General features: G+C 40.5%; 1 protein-coding gene across 11 annotated transcripts in view; it reads left to right on the top strand.

Annotated features, from left to right (window-relative positions):
- SEPTIN11 (septin 11) overlaps positions 1-16,590 on the top strand; it is a 179,845-nt gene that overhangs the window by 72,840 nt on the left and 90,415 nt on the right. The gene's annotated exons all lie outside the window — the stretch shown is intronic.

The raw sequence follows: 16,590 nt of genomic DNA, 5'->3' as shown, positions 1-16,590 counted from the left end.
GCCACAGGACGCTGTTCCTTTTTTGTGGTCAGGTCTCCAGTAGAGCCTGACCTGTTTGTTCCTTTGGTCTTTTGTTAACCACATTCCTGGGAGAGAGGGCAGAGCCTATTTAATCTCATCATCTACATGCAGCTTAGTCCAATTTGCTTTTATTCCATGATTCGTGGAAACAGTGAAAAGCTGGATAACACCGTACATGTTAATGTTACCATAAATCAAAATTTTTGCCACTTTTGCAAAAACTACTCCCATGAAACAAGCTGCCTTGTCTCCACTTAATAAGAAATATTTGAATCCATGTAGGACGAAGATTTAGGGAGGTGTTTTGTCAAATCCATTGTGCTGTAGAGACAAACTATTAAAGCTTTAAAAATGACTGACCTGATTGGGAAGTAGAGCGAATATTTTCAGCTAAGAGGGCACAAGATTACTATGAGTAACTGGTCTTTTTTTTCTTATGTATTAAGTTTGTAAATTTTGAAAACCTTTTATAATATGCCTGATTGAACTCTGGCAATGACACATCTTGAAAAAGAATACATTCATATAGTCTAGATTTCAATTAATGTTTATATGTTATTACAGTTAGGAAACTGCTAAACTTGATGTAGCCATAACATTAATAGGAAATGGAAATTTACCTTATGTATTCTCTTTAAAATAACGATTGATCAGTGGGTTATCACAGCTTTGATAGGCCTCAGATTGGATCTGGATTGGGTTATTTCTGGTACAGTAAGGTAGTAAAGGAGAAAAGTACATAAACCATCTTTAACGGGGTGAGCTTCCTTATTTGGCTCATTTTTTTAGGGAGGAAAAAGTACCAAAAGGGACAACTGTCAGATTCCTCAGTTAAAATGCTGTGAATTGGCAAGCACGTGCTACCCCTTGGCTCTGCCTGGCAAAACTGAGGGCCTTCTTGATGCCATAGGTTTTAATTTTTCAAGAGAAGATCGACACTTAAAGTTTGAGGTGAAATTTCCCCAAGTGAAAATGTTGGCAACAAAATGAAATATTTTTAAAATACTGTGTGAGCCACATAAACATGTTTGTGGGCTGAGACTGCCAGTTTGCAATCTGATTTCCTTTGGAAGTCATTCATTTCTTTTTTTTTTATCTGAATAAAGAAACTTAAATTTTTTTTGGTGTGCCTTTTAAAATGCTTTACCATTTGAAGAATCGAAGTACTTTTTATAGAAAATGTGCTTGTTTTTAAGACAGAGGGGAAGCAATTAATTGAACTCTGATATGAAAATGTCTCTAGGTTGTCTGTAGGCAGCATCAGAACTTTTCAACAGTTTCCTTTCCACGATCTCTCCAAACAGGTCTGAGCTGTAGATCAAATCGGGAGAAGTGGAACCACAGTTGAGGTGTGTCGGGTGACTAGGACCCACCACAAGAGTAGGAGGGATTCCTGAGTGTGGTGTCCAGTGCAAATGTCCTTCTGCAAAACATGCTATATATAGTGAATGGGACTGGAGTTTTTTCTGTTTGGTTTAGGTCCAATGACAGTTAATGGCTGTTCCCTACAGGCTGTGAAATAATTTATGAGTTTGGCAGTAGATGATGTAAAATGCAGGTGGATGTACGTAGAATAAGGTCTGTTCCCAAATCAGTGAACTGTTTGTGCTAGAGCAGGGAGGGGTTTCAGAGGTCACGGATCCAGGGCCTTCCTTGGAGATGAGAAAACAAGAGTTCAGCTGAGGCTGCCTTTGCCTGTACCCCTCCCCGTCCGGCAGGAATCCAGCACTCTCCCTTCTCCTTCCTCTCTTCTTCCCAACTATAGGACAGTGTATCTTCCAGGAACTATTTGTGACAATTAGAGAGGCTTGGGAAAACAAATCAGGCATTTAGTAAACAGATTATTTAGAAAACATCTTCCTAGGATGTTGATTTGGCTTATCATTGTGATAGTTAGAACAGTTTTTACTAATAAAATTTCTGTTGTTATGATATGCTTCTTTCCAAAAACCTACTCTTCCATAACAGCCAGTTAGATGAAGAGAAAAATGTGGCAGTTAATTGCCTTTCTACAGAATTTCCTCATGGTGGGTTAAACCACATGAACTAGTTGATGCCAGCTGCATCAAAACTACAAAAATAGTAATTTCATATGGCTCAAGATAGTAGCTTGAGCAAAAGGGTAATAAGGAGCATCAGGGTGTCTTCCTATTGGTCTAAAGACATCTTTGGCATTCCACATGGTCACTGACCACCCAGGCCTTCCAGTTTATCCTACCCAAACTCTGTTAGGCTAAAGCATTTTTCTGAGAAATGTGGACTCGAAAGCTCCATGTGCACACGTGGAACAGCCTTCCTTCCACGTGCTGTATTTGGCTTGAAAGCCTTCCTTGCCTTGACGAAAAGACTACCCAGCAAAAGTCAGATGCTGGATTTGTTCTGAATTTTTCAGGCCAAAAGAAGCAAGTTGGAATGGAAGTGCTTTTCATGCTCCGTCGTACTCAACAGCACAATAGTTTGATAGGCAGTTATATTAATACTAACAGTTTATATTGAGGATCTGAGATTCTTGAGAACATTGCCCTGTTATTGTAAGTGAATCCTAATTCTGATTTCATGGTGGTGGTGGTGGGTGGCAAATGAACCCACAGGAAGCAATGCCATAAACTTTAGGCCTTTTCTTCTTTAGGCCTTATTCAACCCACTGAATATTGATTTTGTCAAACCAACTTTTGTAAAAGAAGTGGCATTTTAGCATTTTGGAGATGACAAAAACAAGCATAAAATAAGAGACATTTGAGCTTAACTCTGATAGGGAAAATTTTATTTGAGAGGTAAAGTGATCTCTAAATCATATTTCAGGCCCCCAACCAAATAAAATAAATCTTTGGACTTTAGGCATGAAGGGAATTAGTAAGAAATATATGTGTGCTCATTTTTTTAAAGAAATTAGAAACAAATCCACCAAAATCCAATCAACAGGAGAAAGCCAAACTCTGCAAAATTCATGATTCGTAAAGATCTGAATACAGCACAGCTGAATAAATACAACTAAAGAGCCATCACAAACAGCAACTTGGAAGTGGGATTTTTCTGGGACTACTTTGAACCAGAGGGTTAGTTAGAAATTCACTTCTGCATTTCAGACTCCTTTTGACTATTGGTTTAAAATTTGAGTGCGATTCTAGTTCTTAAAAGGAACTGTAGAACTAAATTGTAGAATTTAAAGGCCCTTTTACCGGGTTAAAAGGTTTTCCAAAGGAAAAAGGTATGTATGTATGGGAGAGGCTGAATCTGTTTTTCCCCCAGTCTTAATTTATTTCTGCCAAAATGCCCTTCCATACTCTGTTCTTTCTGGTGAAGGCTCACCTGCCCAGGATGGTGTGCCTCAGTAACTTGATGTCTTTCTCTAATCCCACTAGGTATGCAGGGCCCAGTGCATACCCCCTTCTCTCACACTCTGTCTTTGTACCTCATGTAAATGCCTTTCCCCTGGCCTCCTTCCCACCCTCGACACCTACTTATCCTTCAAGGCTCTTCCAGGTCTCTCAGCTTTGCCCTCACCCAGGCAGTTAGGACTAGTTTTCTGAATTCCCATTATCTTAGGTTCTTGTAATAAGCAGATGTCATGTTGTACCATAATAGTTTTCAGACCTTATTTATTTATTATTATTTATTTAATTGAGGTATTGTTGATACATAATCTTATATTGGTTTCAAATATACAACACAGTGGTTCAACAGTTATCCATATTATTAAATCCTCACCCCCATTAGTGCAGTTACTATCTGTCAACATAGGAAGATGTGACAGAATCATTGGCTTTATTCTCCATGCTGTACTACTATCCCTGTGACGAGCTTATAGTATGATTGAGAATTTTTGTTGCCCTTTATCCTCCCCTCTCCCCTCCCTCACCCTGTCCACTTCAGCCCTTCCCCCATGCCCATAAGTCACTTCTTAGTGCCTGAGTATACTGCTATTTTGTTCATTTTGTTTTGTTTTTATATTCCACAAATAAGTGAAGTCATATGCATACCTCATTTATAATTACAACAAAGAATAGGCTCTGGCACAAACGAGTTCCCCAATAAATGCTTCACAGCCAACTGCGGTGACTGGCCCAGGATTCTGCCTATGTAGAAGGACTTAATCAGTAAAAATTACTGTGACATAATGTCCTAGAAGAAGACTATAGAATAGAGAATTGAATGATCTGCTAAATTTTACCTGGGAATTCTTAGTTACCATTACTTAATGGTTGAGCGCCTGACAGAGGGAGCTTTGGAGGACTGAGAAATGAGCACAAATGCAGTGGACTGAAGATTTTAATTTTTCTTTTCACCTATTTCTTGTCTCAGCCCAACCTTTCTCAGCCCCTGGTTGCCCAGACCATTACCAACTGGAGTTGACAGTGTAATATAATTTACTCCTGTCCATCAGAAAATACCGTGGAGTAACTCAGTAAATAGTATAGGTAGTTTTCTTTCATGCTGTTTTTGGGCCTTCCCCCAGCTTGTTTTCCTAATTATCGAAATTATGTGTATAGCAATGACCCCTGAAGAGCTATTCTGTGTGAGCATTAGTGGGCTGCTTTCAGTATTTTCATTTTCATTACTTGCTGCCTCCCAGAGAGCTGCCAACATGCTTGGTAAAAGTTCTTGAAATAATAGTGTGAGAGGTGGTTATTCATAGATGTCTTGTTCTGTGGAAGTGAGGATACAGGATTCATTGGAAGAATAAGTATTTACATTTGAAAAAGTTATATTTGATATCTATGTTGCACATATTGTATGTAAACATACACTAAATAGCTAGCAGAATTGACATCAGATTCATAGAGAAAAACATTCTAAATGTTGTCTACTACGAAATTGTTTAGAATTAGCAAGACTAAACCAGGTGCTTTTTAATTTCTCATTTGAATTATAACAAACCTGCCCAGTACTTTACAATGAAAGGAAAAGAGACCTAGAAGTACCCTATCTCAAGGTCATTCAACTCCAGAGTTAGAGAGCTGGAGTGTCTGTTCCTAACTGATTTGCAGCCAGTGCTTATACTGCTATTATTCCATGCTGCTTTGTTTTTTTTGTGTTAATTACAGAGAGTTTTTAAAGGCTATTACTTAAGATAATGATATTTAAATATTAAATCTAAAAATGGCACTAGAGACTTGAGGCAGACCTGCCTGAGATGTATATTGGTGAAAGGTAACACTAATTATTTTTTTAATTTAAATAATTTCATGCATTGTTCTGGAACAGAATTTTGAAGTGGTTATTTTAGTTAATACTTAATTAGATCTTTGAAGTTTGTCTGACATTTATAAGTTGAAACGCACTTATAAATATGTCAAGACTTCTTTGAACTTCTTAGGAGGATAGTATTTGCTTGGAAAGTGGGGAAAAGAAAATCACCTTAACATTGACACAGCTTTGGGCTATTCTCTCTATCTTGTTGACATTCATCCTTTTTCTGTGTGCAAACAATCTTCTCCCAGTCTGCGATATGTCATTACTTACACTTTGGTATCTTCTTATACAAAACTTTAAAGGTGCCATCTTCTTTTTGGTTTGTATTTTGGTGTCTTGTTTTAAAAAATCTAGTTCTTCACTGAGGTTCATTTAATTACTGTTAACAACTGTTTTTGTCTTTTGCTCAGTGGTTTAATGGGGACAAGAATGTAGCAGCTGTTAAGAAACTGAGTCCATTCATCTCATGGGAGATGTCCTGAACTAATAAATTAGAAACTCAGAAAGGAGACAGCAAGGGAAGAGCTGGAACCCAGGACATGAAAAGGAACAGAGATCAAGAATCTAGCCCTATTAGAGAGGAGTGGGCATTTAATTCCCTGTGACTTGAAGAGACTTGTATGAGATAATTAACACTTAACTTGTAATTAGCAATGGAGCACACGCCAGTTTATTTGGAAGACAAGCAAGGGAGTGCTTGAGTTCGGGGTAGGACTTGTTAACTGAGCTGCAAGTCTGCTGTTTGGGGGAAGGTATCTAGTTTTAATACTCCTTCCAGTTGGGTGATTGTCCTGGCGATTCACCTCAGCATTTCTTCCATATAAGCAAATTCTAGTTTCTGTCCTATTTGCTTGATATGTGACACATTTTCACTGAAGTAAAAGGTTATGCTTGTGATAGTCTGATGAAATACATGCTGAGCTACGAGGTTAATTGCAGATGGAAGCCCTGGGACATGGTCATGTTCTGAGTGTCAGCAAGTGAATGGCGGCTCTCTTATTTTCAAATATATTCTCAAATAAGGGTGAAGTCAGTGATTGTCCTGTTCCGCCCTAAAATCAGGCCCTATCAAGCATCTGTAGTCATTTTTCCAAGTTTACAGATCAAAGTAATGTTCTCTTACTAATAGTAAGTAATATTACTGAACACCCACTATATGGCAGGCCCTGTGTCTAAGCACCTTATATATATATTATCTCATTTAGTCAGCAAATTTATGAGCAGGTGGCCTTGTGCCACTTTACAGATGAGAAAACAGGTTCAAGAAGGCGAAATACTTGTCCAAAGTCGAAAGTCACACAGCTGATAAGTAAATGGTACCAGATTCAAATTCAATTCCTTCTTACTTCAGCCATTCAAATGTGGTGGTTACATAGTTTTAAAAATGAAAAAGTATTTGTGAAGACTGAGTCTTTGAAGTCAGTGATTGTCCTGTTCTGCCCTAAAATCAGGCCCTATCAAGCATCCGTAGTCATGCCCTGAGTTAGTTTTCTTAGTGGAAATGACAAATTTTTGCAGGACTTTGAAACCCTTTAAAAAAAAAAGAATCAAAGCCCCTTCCCCCTGCTTTTCTACTTTTTGCCTGGGTGCGGATGGGTCTGTCTGTCCTTCCAAGCTCTGGCCTTGGTCTCCAGTGCCCTTCATTCAGTGAGGTCACAAGCGTGGGCACTTAAAGGGCCCTGCCAGCGTGTGCATATGAGACACGTGCACATGAGGCGGCCACGCAGAGCATGCAGGAGAGCCGCCGTTCACTTGCTGACGCTCAGAGCATGACCATGTCCCAGGGCTTCCATCCACAGTTAACCTCATAGCTCAGCATGTATTTCATCAGACTATCACAAGCATAACCTTTTACTTAAGTGAAAATGTGTCACATATCAAGCAAATAGGACAGAAACTAGAATTTGCTTATATGGAAGAAATGCTGAGGTGAGTCGCTGATATAATTTCAAGGTGTTAAAGTAGGTTAAAAGTCCAGGCTGTGTTACATACTTGCTCTGAGACCTTGGGCAAGTTTCTTTCTATCTGTGATTAGTTTCCACCTCTGTGAAATGGGGATAATAGTATTCATCTTACAGGGTTGTGAGAATGTATACTTTAATGCATATAAAGCATGGAGAATAGTGCCTGGCCTAAAAATAGAACTTCATGAATGTTAGCTACTTTCATAGATTTAAAGCAATAAGCTGCTATGCCGGGGTGGGGGTCCTGGTACTACTTCAGTGCACTTCATGGACATATTTATAGTCTTTTCTCTGACAGTTTTGGTGAGTTGATTTCACTTTTACCTCCTGTTGCAGATGAAGACATTCCTTGTAGCCTCCAGAGAGGGAGGGAGGGTCTAGCTGGACCCCAGGAATACTGCTTCCGCCTTTGGGCCATCCTTTTCCCCGTGGCCACATTCCTTTGCTTACCCAGATGTGATCCCCCTTAAGCCTAAAGAATTGGGTTCTTCCCCTTGAGTGTTGGTGGTGTGCATAGTTGTACCTGAGCAGCTGAAAACTGGACTAAAGCATCCTGGGTGTCCTTCGTGGCCTCCACCTGCTGCTTCTTTTTGTTGCCCTCATCCTCCTTAACATTCCTCCTTAGCTACAGTGCTCGCCAGCTGTTCACAGAGCTCAGTGACCCCTGCTGAGCGCTGACTGACACTCTGCCAGGGCCTGGACCAGATGCCCTGGAGGCAAACTGAACACTGCTTCAAGTTACTGTTGTGTGTGGTTTCATAGAGGATTCGAACAGGAAGGACTTTAAAGAAATCATCTTGTCCAGCTCTTAAATTTTACAGAGAAGGAAGCCAAGACCCAGGAGAGTAAGTGACCTGCTTAAGGCCCATAGACTCAGAACTGGAGCCAAATCCCCTGACTTGCTTGTGCTACAAATCCAAGGACAGTAGAACTGAGGTGTGCTAGAGAGGTATAGCTTGTCTGCAGATTGTTTGGTGGTTCCCGTTGCCCAGTGGAGGAAACCAAACTCCCCTTCAAGTCACCTATCTCATGTTCAGGACCCTGGTCACTGTCTAATGTATGGTGAAAAACATTTTAACAGTTTTGGAGCTGGGCCACAGATGGAGTGAATCATTTTCCTTAGCTCCCCAATGCAGTTAGATGGTTCTGGTGAGCCACTTCGTAGGGAGCGTGAGCCCTGGTCATAGGCTTACATACCCCTGGGTCACTGTAGGTGCTGCTGATGTTTGCACCGAACAGACAACACAGGACACCACATGGAAGCTCTGCCGTTGTAGCAACGTGTTCATTGCGGCAGGGCAGCATCCGTTTGGGATGTTTTTGGTTAGTTTATACCAGAACAAAATACTTCCCATAGCCATTCCTATGGGTTTTTGTTGCAACTTCAATCCACTTCTTTTTATTTTTTAAGGTTTGAAAATGTTACTTATTAATTCATTAAAAATAACAATAATCTCATTACATGTTACCGTAAATAAGTTTTATGAAATAGAACTACATTTTTCAAACCAAAACATTAGTGAGATAAGATGCATTGTTTTACATTTTTGTGAATCTTTTTAATGTCCGAAATAATAGAATACAGATGGGTCCTCAGATCTTCTCATTGACTCTGATGCAGTGTATGTTTTGGTTGAGGTACATGAAGGCGATCCAGCTTCACAGATATGTGGTTGGGAAAGGAGGAACTTGTACATTCCTAAAAGGTCCCTGGAGAGGCCCCAGGGACCCTCTGACCCCACTGTCAGAACTACTCCTTTAAAGTAACTCTCCTAGGCTCTGTATCTGTATTCATTCTCCTCTCGGTAGGAGCATTGGATTTCCTGACAAAGGGCTTAGAGAGGAAATGGGCATTTCTATAATATTGAAGTTAAGAATCATAGTGACTGTGCTGAGGGTGGTATATAAAGTAACACTATAAAGAAAAGGAAAAAAATGACTGAATGCAAATTCAGGATAGTGTTTGCCTCTGGTGGTGGGCATGGGAGTGGGATGCCATGGTGTAGGGTAATCTGGGGTTTCAAAGCTTTTTGTGATGCTCTTGCTTCTTAGGCTGGGTGTTGGGTATTTGGGTGTCTGTTCTGTTTTCTTTACATGGTAAGGATATGATTTAGACACATTTAAAGAGAGCTGTGGTTTCTAGTACTTGGGGGATACAATGAATCTGTTCATTTCCTTGTTTGATCTTTTCTGCTTTTTTGGCATGAATTTATTTAATCTTTCTAGGTCTAAAAAACACCTGTTTGGATACATGACTTATGACCAGATCCACAGCAGTCATTTTTCACTTCCTGTACTTGTGTTAACATAAGCTCTGAGGTTTGTGATTCCCTCATTGTTACATGAATAAACAAGATTGGAGACTCTCAAGCCTAAACATGGGGCCAGAATCAAGAGATTTCTTGGCCTGGGAGTGACCCAGTGACAGTGGCCTCCCGCCACTTTGAGTCTTCTCTGTTGCATCGATCCAGGCCCACAAAGGCTGGTTGGTTGTTTTGCTTTCTGCTAGGTAATAGGCTGGTTTTGTGATCCCCAAACCATACTAAAGTTCTGCTTCTTGGATAAGATAACCCATTGTTTATTTAACTTGAATTTGGATCCATCTGTCTATGTGTCTTCTCATTTGGCTTCAGTATTTTATACTTTTTGAGAACTGACTACTTCTAGTGAGGTTGTATTTGAGGCCTGGTAGCGACTCTCAGAGGGTGCTGGCAACTTTTCTCTGCTCTTCCAGTGTGAGTGATAGAATCCCATAGTTGAAGAACTAGAGATTGTTTGTGTACCCTTCCTCAAAAACCCTGCTCCCTTCTGTGTTACAGATGATGAAACTGAAGTGCAGAGAAATGGTAGTACATGTTGTTTAAAGCAGACCCTAACTGGAGTAGGACTGGAAGCACTGGAGGATTTTCAGCTACGGAGTGTAATGGCCAAAGTAGCTTTTGTATGTGTGTGTGCTTATTCATTAAGGTGGATTAGTCCAGCTACATAGTACATGGAATGAGGTGGAGAGAATAATAGAGGGTCCTAAAGACAGCACATTTGGTGGGAAAGAAATTTAGACCGAAGGAAAAAGCTTACGAGGAAGCAACTACTAATTTTTATTGGAAGGAGAAAAAAATGTTAATAATATGTGACTTCAGACTTCTTAAAGTTTGATTTTAGAGTGCTTTCCATTTGTTGCGCTCGCAGAAGCATTATTGCCTAAATAGATGACATCTGAATATGGTTTCCTTGCTCCTGAATATTTGTTAAAGAACTCTTTGTAATTGCCTCATGGATTATTAGGAAATTGAAAAACAGGTATTTTGTGTTGGTGTCATCAATAGCTGGTGGTTTAAACATTGGCTCCAAATTGCAAGCTGTAGAGAAGTGCATGTAAAAGAATGTGAGTGCAGTTAAAATGCCTTCTTAGATGGGAGGCTAAGTAAATATTACATTAAGTGAAACAATGTAAGTGAAATTACCAACTGGTGCCTAGCTCACGGTAGGCTTTAGAATTTTGAATGTTAGTTTCCCTAAGCCTGAAAATATTACTAGCTTTAGAAGGTTTTTTTTTTTAATTTTAAGCTCAGAAAAGGTGAATAATGGTGTTCTATCAGTAAGTCAGTAGATGTTTATTTTCTCTTTAGATGTTTGGGTGATAAGCCTACACAGGATGAAGGACTGAATCTGGAGATGTCCTCTCATCCCAAAAGGTGCATCTTTTTTTTTTTTTTTTTTTTTTTTCAGGATAAGTAAGTTGATAAAATGGCTTGCCAGTTCCTTGAACATAATGGGAAGGGGTAGAGAAAATATTTCTTCTTCTCTAGCCCTTACTGCTGAAAGGTTTTCTGGGGAATACAACCATATGTGCTTGTTCCCCAGTCCAGCCAGTGAGGAACTGAGAAGGAAAGGAGAGGAATTTCTGATGTGTTAGTCATGTGGTTTTAATCAGTCAGGACTGCTAACTACATCCTGTCTTTCTTTTCTTTCTCTGATGCATTTTCTTTGCATCGTCTGTGTGAACTTTGGTTGATTTTTCTCTGCAACTGGTTTTTTATAACTTTGCCAGAGAAAAAATTAATAAAGGAAGCTTGACTTTGATGAGTGAGAATAAGAGTGATTGTTGTAGGCTTGCTCGACTTTAATATATAGTCTTAAGGTTGGACTTGATCCTTCTGTGTGACAATACAAAAAATTCACTCTAGCAGTTCATGGTGGAAATGTGTCTCTTCTCAGGTTCTCCCTCCTCTTGCTTCCTGCTCTCCCCACCCAGCTCAGCTTCCACATCACTCCCCTTCTGTGCTCCCGTGGCAGCCTGTGTGCGCGGCAGAGTACCTCCCCTATTTCTGACCTCGGGACATGGTGACTCTGTAATATGGTGCGCTGGCATGGGGCTGCGGATGTCCCAGGTTGCCGGCACACATATCACTGTAGTTTATAAAAGGTTGACCAGAAGGAGCTTTCCTGGGCTCTCGGGCCTTCCTCATGTGCTCCAAGGGCTCTGGGGGCAGTCGGCCTGGCACTGAACCACTCCTCTGAGCTTCAGTTGCCTCAGCTATGAAGTGGGAATAGTACTAGTACATACCTTAGAGGTGATGGGAGAGGTAAGTGAGCTCAAGGTAAAGTGCCCAGGATGGTACCTGGTGCGTGCTCATGTGTGTGTGTAAAATAGGAGCTTGATAAATGCTAATGTTAGCTTTAGCCGGGGAATTATTTCCTGAGAGCAAGTGTCCCTGTGATGTTTGGCCTTTAACTAGGCACACTCAGTGGCTGCTAAGTGTTGAGAAGGGGCCATACTGAAGCATGTGGCCAGTGCATTAATGCCATATCTTCTCCACTTTTCAAAGGCTCTTTTCTCCCTCACCCCTGCCATCAAATACACCTTGGGCATTTTAGCGCGTAATGAATGCCCCCTCCTGTATGGCCAACCTGGAATCTGGTGAGACTGGTTTGAATGCTGGCTCTGCCATTTAATTGAGCTTTGGTTCTTCATCTATAAAGTGGAACCAATAATATCTACTTCACAGGGTTATGAGAATTAAATGGGAAGAGTTTTTAAAGGTCCAGATATGGTGCTTGGCCCAAGAGTGCTGAGTAAACTATTGTGTATGTGATGGTTGTGGAGGAAACATGAAGTATTGAAACATTTGAAGGGTAGACCAAGCTTAGTGCTCTCAGAGTATCTTACTCATTTTTGCTAAACTGCACTTAGCACTGTGGTTTTAACATAAATGTTCAACAGTTGCTTTTTGGTTGATTGATCAAGGGACATGTTAGACTCCCTTCTTTTTAGTTCTCTGGCTAAAGAAGTGGTAGAACCTGTTTCCTCTTTTCCCTACTTTGAATATTTTAACCTTCATTATTCATGAATTCTAGGGAACTTTAAATTGCTAACTTTTAAAAAGCTATCCATTGACTTTTCCACCTTGATCCTGAATATGAGATGAAATATGCAGTACATTTATTGGTTCTCTATTCTCCATGAGGACTGAAGCTTCATTCATTTCTCTGTCCAGATGTACTTGGTTTTACGTGATAGTTTCTTGAGTGTTTGTGCATGCAGGCAGCCAGATGGCTTGTGGCTGTTGCACTGTCTTCTGGATTATTAGTGTCTGGATGGAAGAGTGTGGAGGAAGTTGGACTGAGCAGAAATCCTAGGGAATAGTGGCCAAACCTCTGTCCCTTACACTGGTGGTTGCCCCTACCACAGTGCGCAAAACCCGCTCCTGGTAATAACCAGCCCAAGTGTGTACAGTTGGTGCATTTGTGGCAAAAGGGGTTGAACTCCGTGCACCCATGATTACAGTAAGATGGACGGTCTGACCCTCTCAATGCAGGAGGGATTTGAGGCTTGGATTTTTCTCAAATCCAAGTGGCCAAAGTTCAAAGTTGTTCTAATTTCATGCCAGTGTAATCATCGCTTGTTTTCTCCTGCCTGCCTTTCATTATCACTGTGTGAATAATAATTATTCTAATGAGCCATTAGGCTTTGGAAGAGTTTAATGGCAGCTACTTGGATCAGTGCCTAAGACTTTTGCTAATTCTGTTCTTTCTTTCTCATTGGGTCTCATTTAACTTTCTTGGTTTCTCCTTCCTACAGAATATATGAATTACAGCAAGGATCTCTTACCAAGCTATAATCTTTCACATTTTTATTTCAGCTTAATGTTTCCCTGTAATCATGCTATCAAAGATTGTCAGGGACATATTCCCTTTCATAAATCCCATAACTTCTAATCTATTAGTCTAAGAGCCTTGAGGTGGAAACTGGACCCCATGTTAGTGAGAAGTCCGGGCTGTTGACCCCAACCCCTTTGTGCTCTGTGGGAACAGCATGCATGAAAATGTAACCTCTGCTGTTTGTTGCGCATATTTCATCATCTGTTTTTGAGAGCTGGTAGGATTTTAAAGCAAATTGTTTTATGTAGTAGAGGTTTCCCAGTGTCCTACTTGGGTCCTACTTAATTATTCAGAAATACCACAATAATAATGATAATGAAAATGAGAAAAGGGAGAGGTGGAGGGGGGACTGTGGGAACATTCTTCACTGGCAGCATGTGAAAAGCTTTGTTTTGCATTAGCTGACACAGCCAAGAAGCCAGCATCTAAATCATCCATCAGTAGCAAACATTGGGGAGTGGAGAAAAATTGTGATATGGTCTCTGGGGTCTGCTTTCCTAAGCACACCAGTGTGTGAGAAAACCCCTCAGCTGACCTTCTCTGACAGGGAGATGCACATTTCTATAATGCGCAGTTAACCTTCTGTAAAGTAGAGAATTGTCTGTTCTGCTAGTGGGAATGTTTATTTTTTTAGGGGTTAATTGGCTCTGTTTTTTGAAGAGAACAGAGTAAGAAAGAAAGAAGAAAGCTTTAGCTAGATTAGAATGGCAGAAGTTGTAGTCAGAACTGATGGAGTCAGTCTATTAGATTCTCTGCAAGACACACATTTTCCCCCTTTTTAGTGCTCTAAAGGAAGTTTGCATCAAATTGCTTTGCATTTGGATGGCTGCCCAGGCTGGTAATCTGGGTTAAAACCTTGGCTAGAAGGCAATCCTATACTCAAGATCCCTAGGTCTACTGCTCTGTAGGAAAGATATGTTCATAAGTGCATTGGGTGGAAGGAAACAGAAAAATCTCTCCTGATATGACTGCTCAGTGAGTGTTCCTAGATCTCTTCCACAACTCAACCCAGGGACCCAGTGACAGGTCCTGGGTGTGTGCTTAGCTAGGTATTGCTTGTATGTGTCTTCATAAGGCTTCACTTTAAGAAATATTTCCAGTATTCTGAAATGTGAACCACTTTTAAAGTCTTATATCCACTATTATTCTTAATCATTCCAGTTTTCCCTGTCCATTGATTTCCATGCCCTGTGGACCTCTTTCTTTTCCTGCTGTCTCACTTGACAGACTTTCTCTACTCCCATCACTATATCGTTCTTTGCAGCTCTCCAAATCTTGTTTCACTTTATCATGACCTAGATCAGATCAGTCCTCTAAGAAAGCCTTACCTTTTTTTTTTTGCTAAGGTCCATGTTAATCTCCATTGTCTAACCTTGATAGCCTTTGTGCTGTATTTCACCACCAAACATTCTGCATTTGCCTTCTGTTTTATCTCAGTGATTTTTCTTCCTAATAAGGTTTAATTAAGTTCCTTAAAAATGTTTGCATTTCCTAGAATTCTCATTTTGTCATAGGCACCTAAATATTTGCAAAGTTTATTAGAAAACCTCCCCCAAAGGCAAAGTGACTGGCTGGCTGGCTAACAGTAATTTGAGGGAGATCTAGTTTCCTGTTTCATTAATTTCTGCCATTTTTCCCTGGAAACTTAGTTGTGTTTTGTTTTATGTTGGGGAAATGTTAGTATTCAGTATTATATCACATCCTAAAGTTACACAGAAGAATATGGAATATTATAATGGGCACTGTGGCAGGCAGAATCCTAAGATAGTCCAGGATGCCAGCCCCCTGGTGTGCACACCCTGTATTGCTCCCAGAACATGTGAAAGGGACAGCCATGTGAAATGACAGGAAGGGATAGCCACTCCTGTGATCAGGATATGTTGTGGAACAGTTGACTTTAAGATATGAAGATTATCCTGGGTGGACCTGACCTAATCAGCCCCTTAAGAGGGACTGGACTTTTCCTGGAAAAGATTTGTGTGTGTGGCAGGAACATGGGATTCTCTCTTGTTGGCTTTGAAGATGAGGTGGTCACATGGCTAGTACCTGGGTGACCTTTTGTGTCAGCCCCTGGCTGACAGCCAGCAAGGAGAGGTGGACCTCAGTCCCACAGTTGCAAGGAGTTGAATTCTGCCAACAGCTCTGGTGTTGGAGTGGAATTTTCCCCCAAGCTTCCAGATGAGTGCTCAGCTTGTCAGCACCTTAATTTGCACCTTGTGATACCTTAGGAAGAGAACCCAGCCAGTGGAGCAAACCCAAATCCAAACCTCTGATGTTGAGAACCAAGAGCTAATAAATAGGAGTTGATTCAAGCCATCCAGTGACTTGCTACATGGCAATAGGAAACCAGTACATTCCCCAAATTTGTGTAAACAACTGCTATACTACCCTGATAGCGTTTCATCCAGTGCTGACATTAACATGCAATAGAAGAGAACTATCAGGAGGGTTTGAGAATTTTGGTCAGAGTTGTTCAGTGGTACATGCAGAGTGATCTCAAATGTTAACTTGTGTGTTTATTTCATGAGAATGTATTTACCACGGCTTTGGTTATTTTTGGTATCATCCCTCAATTTTCAGGTGCTGGAAATGCATCCTTGCAGTCAGAGATATCTGGAGCAGCCTGGCTTTAGGAACTGAAACTGCCTGGGGAGGAGAAAGTTCTGGCTGAAACATCCCTGGTGTTTTTGCTTACGACTACCTTAGAACTGGTTTGGACTTTGTTCTTCTTCTTGGAGACAACCGTTACGTGGTCATTACCACGTCTGAAAACCCCTTCCATTTTCAGGAAGGGACAGAAATACATTATATCTTTTAAGAAGGAAGTAGCTAATTTATATCCGGTGATAGAAATGGTGGCATAAGGAAGGAAGTCCCATCCATATTTCATTATTTGCTGATTAATGCATTCAGTGAGTAGAAATACATGAACTGAGCCACAGTGTTTCTCAGATAGGAAGCATTGAGGAATTGATGTGTGAATATGAGGGATAGAACTGTACATGAAAAGTTGAGAAAAAAAATCTTCTAACTGATATGGGCCCTTAATTATGTTTGACCTCCTATTCATCACAGTTTTGAAAAAGCTTGTCTGAAAGATGTACCAAACCATAGATGCAGGTCAGAAGGGACAAAAATAGCCTGAGTGACATTTGGGTGATTTTCTCCTCTGCAAGATAGGTGATGTGTTTAAAATAGTATCAGGTTACTAGGGATCCCACAGGAAAGCCAGAGGGTTTTGAAATGATTA

The sequence above is a fragment of the Manis javanica genome, chromosome 5 (genome assembly GCF_040802235.1).
Source record: "Manis javanica isolate MJ-LG chromosome 5, MJ_LKY, whole genome shotgun sequence".
In the NCBI taxonomy this organism is placed as follows: domain Eukaryota; kingdom Metazoa; phylum Chordata; class Mammalia; order Pholidota; family Manidae; genus Manis; species Manis javanica.
The sequence above is the reverse complement of the archived record's forward strand: the minus strand, read 5'-3'. Positions and strand labels throughout refer to the sequence as shown.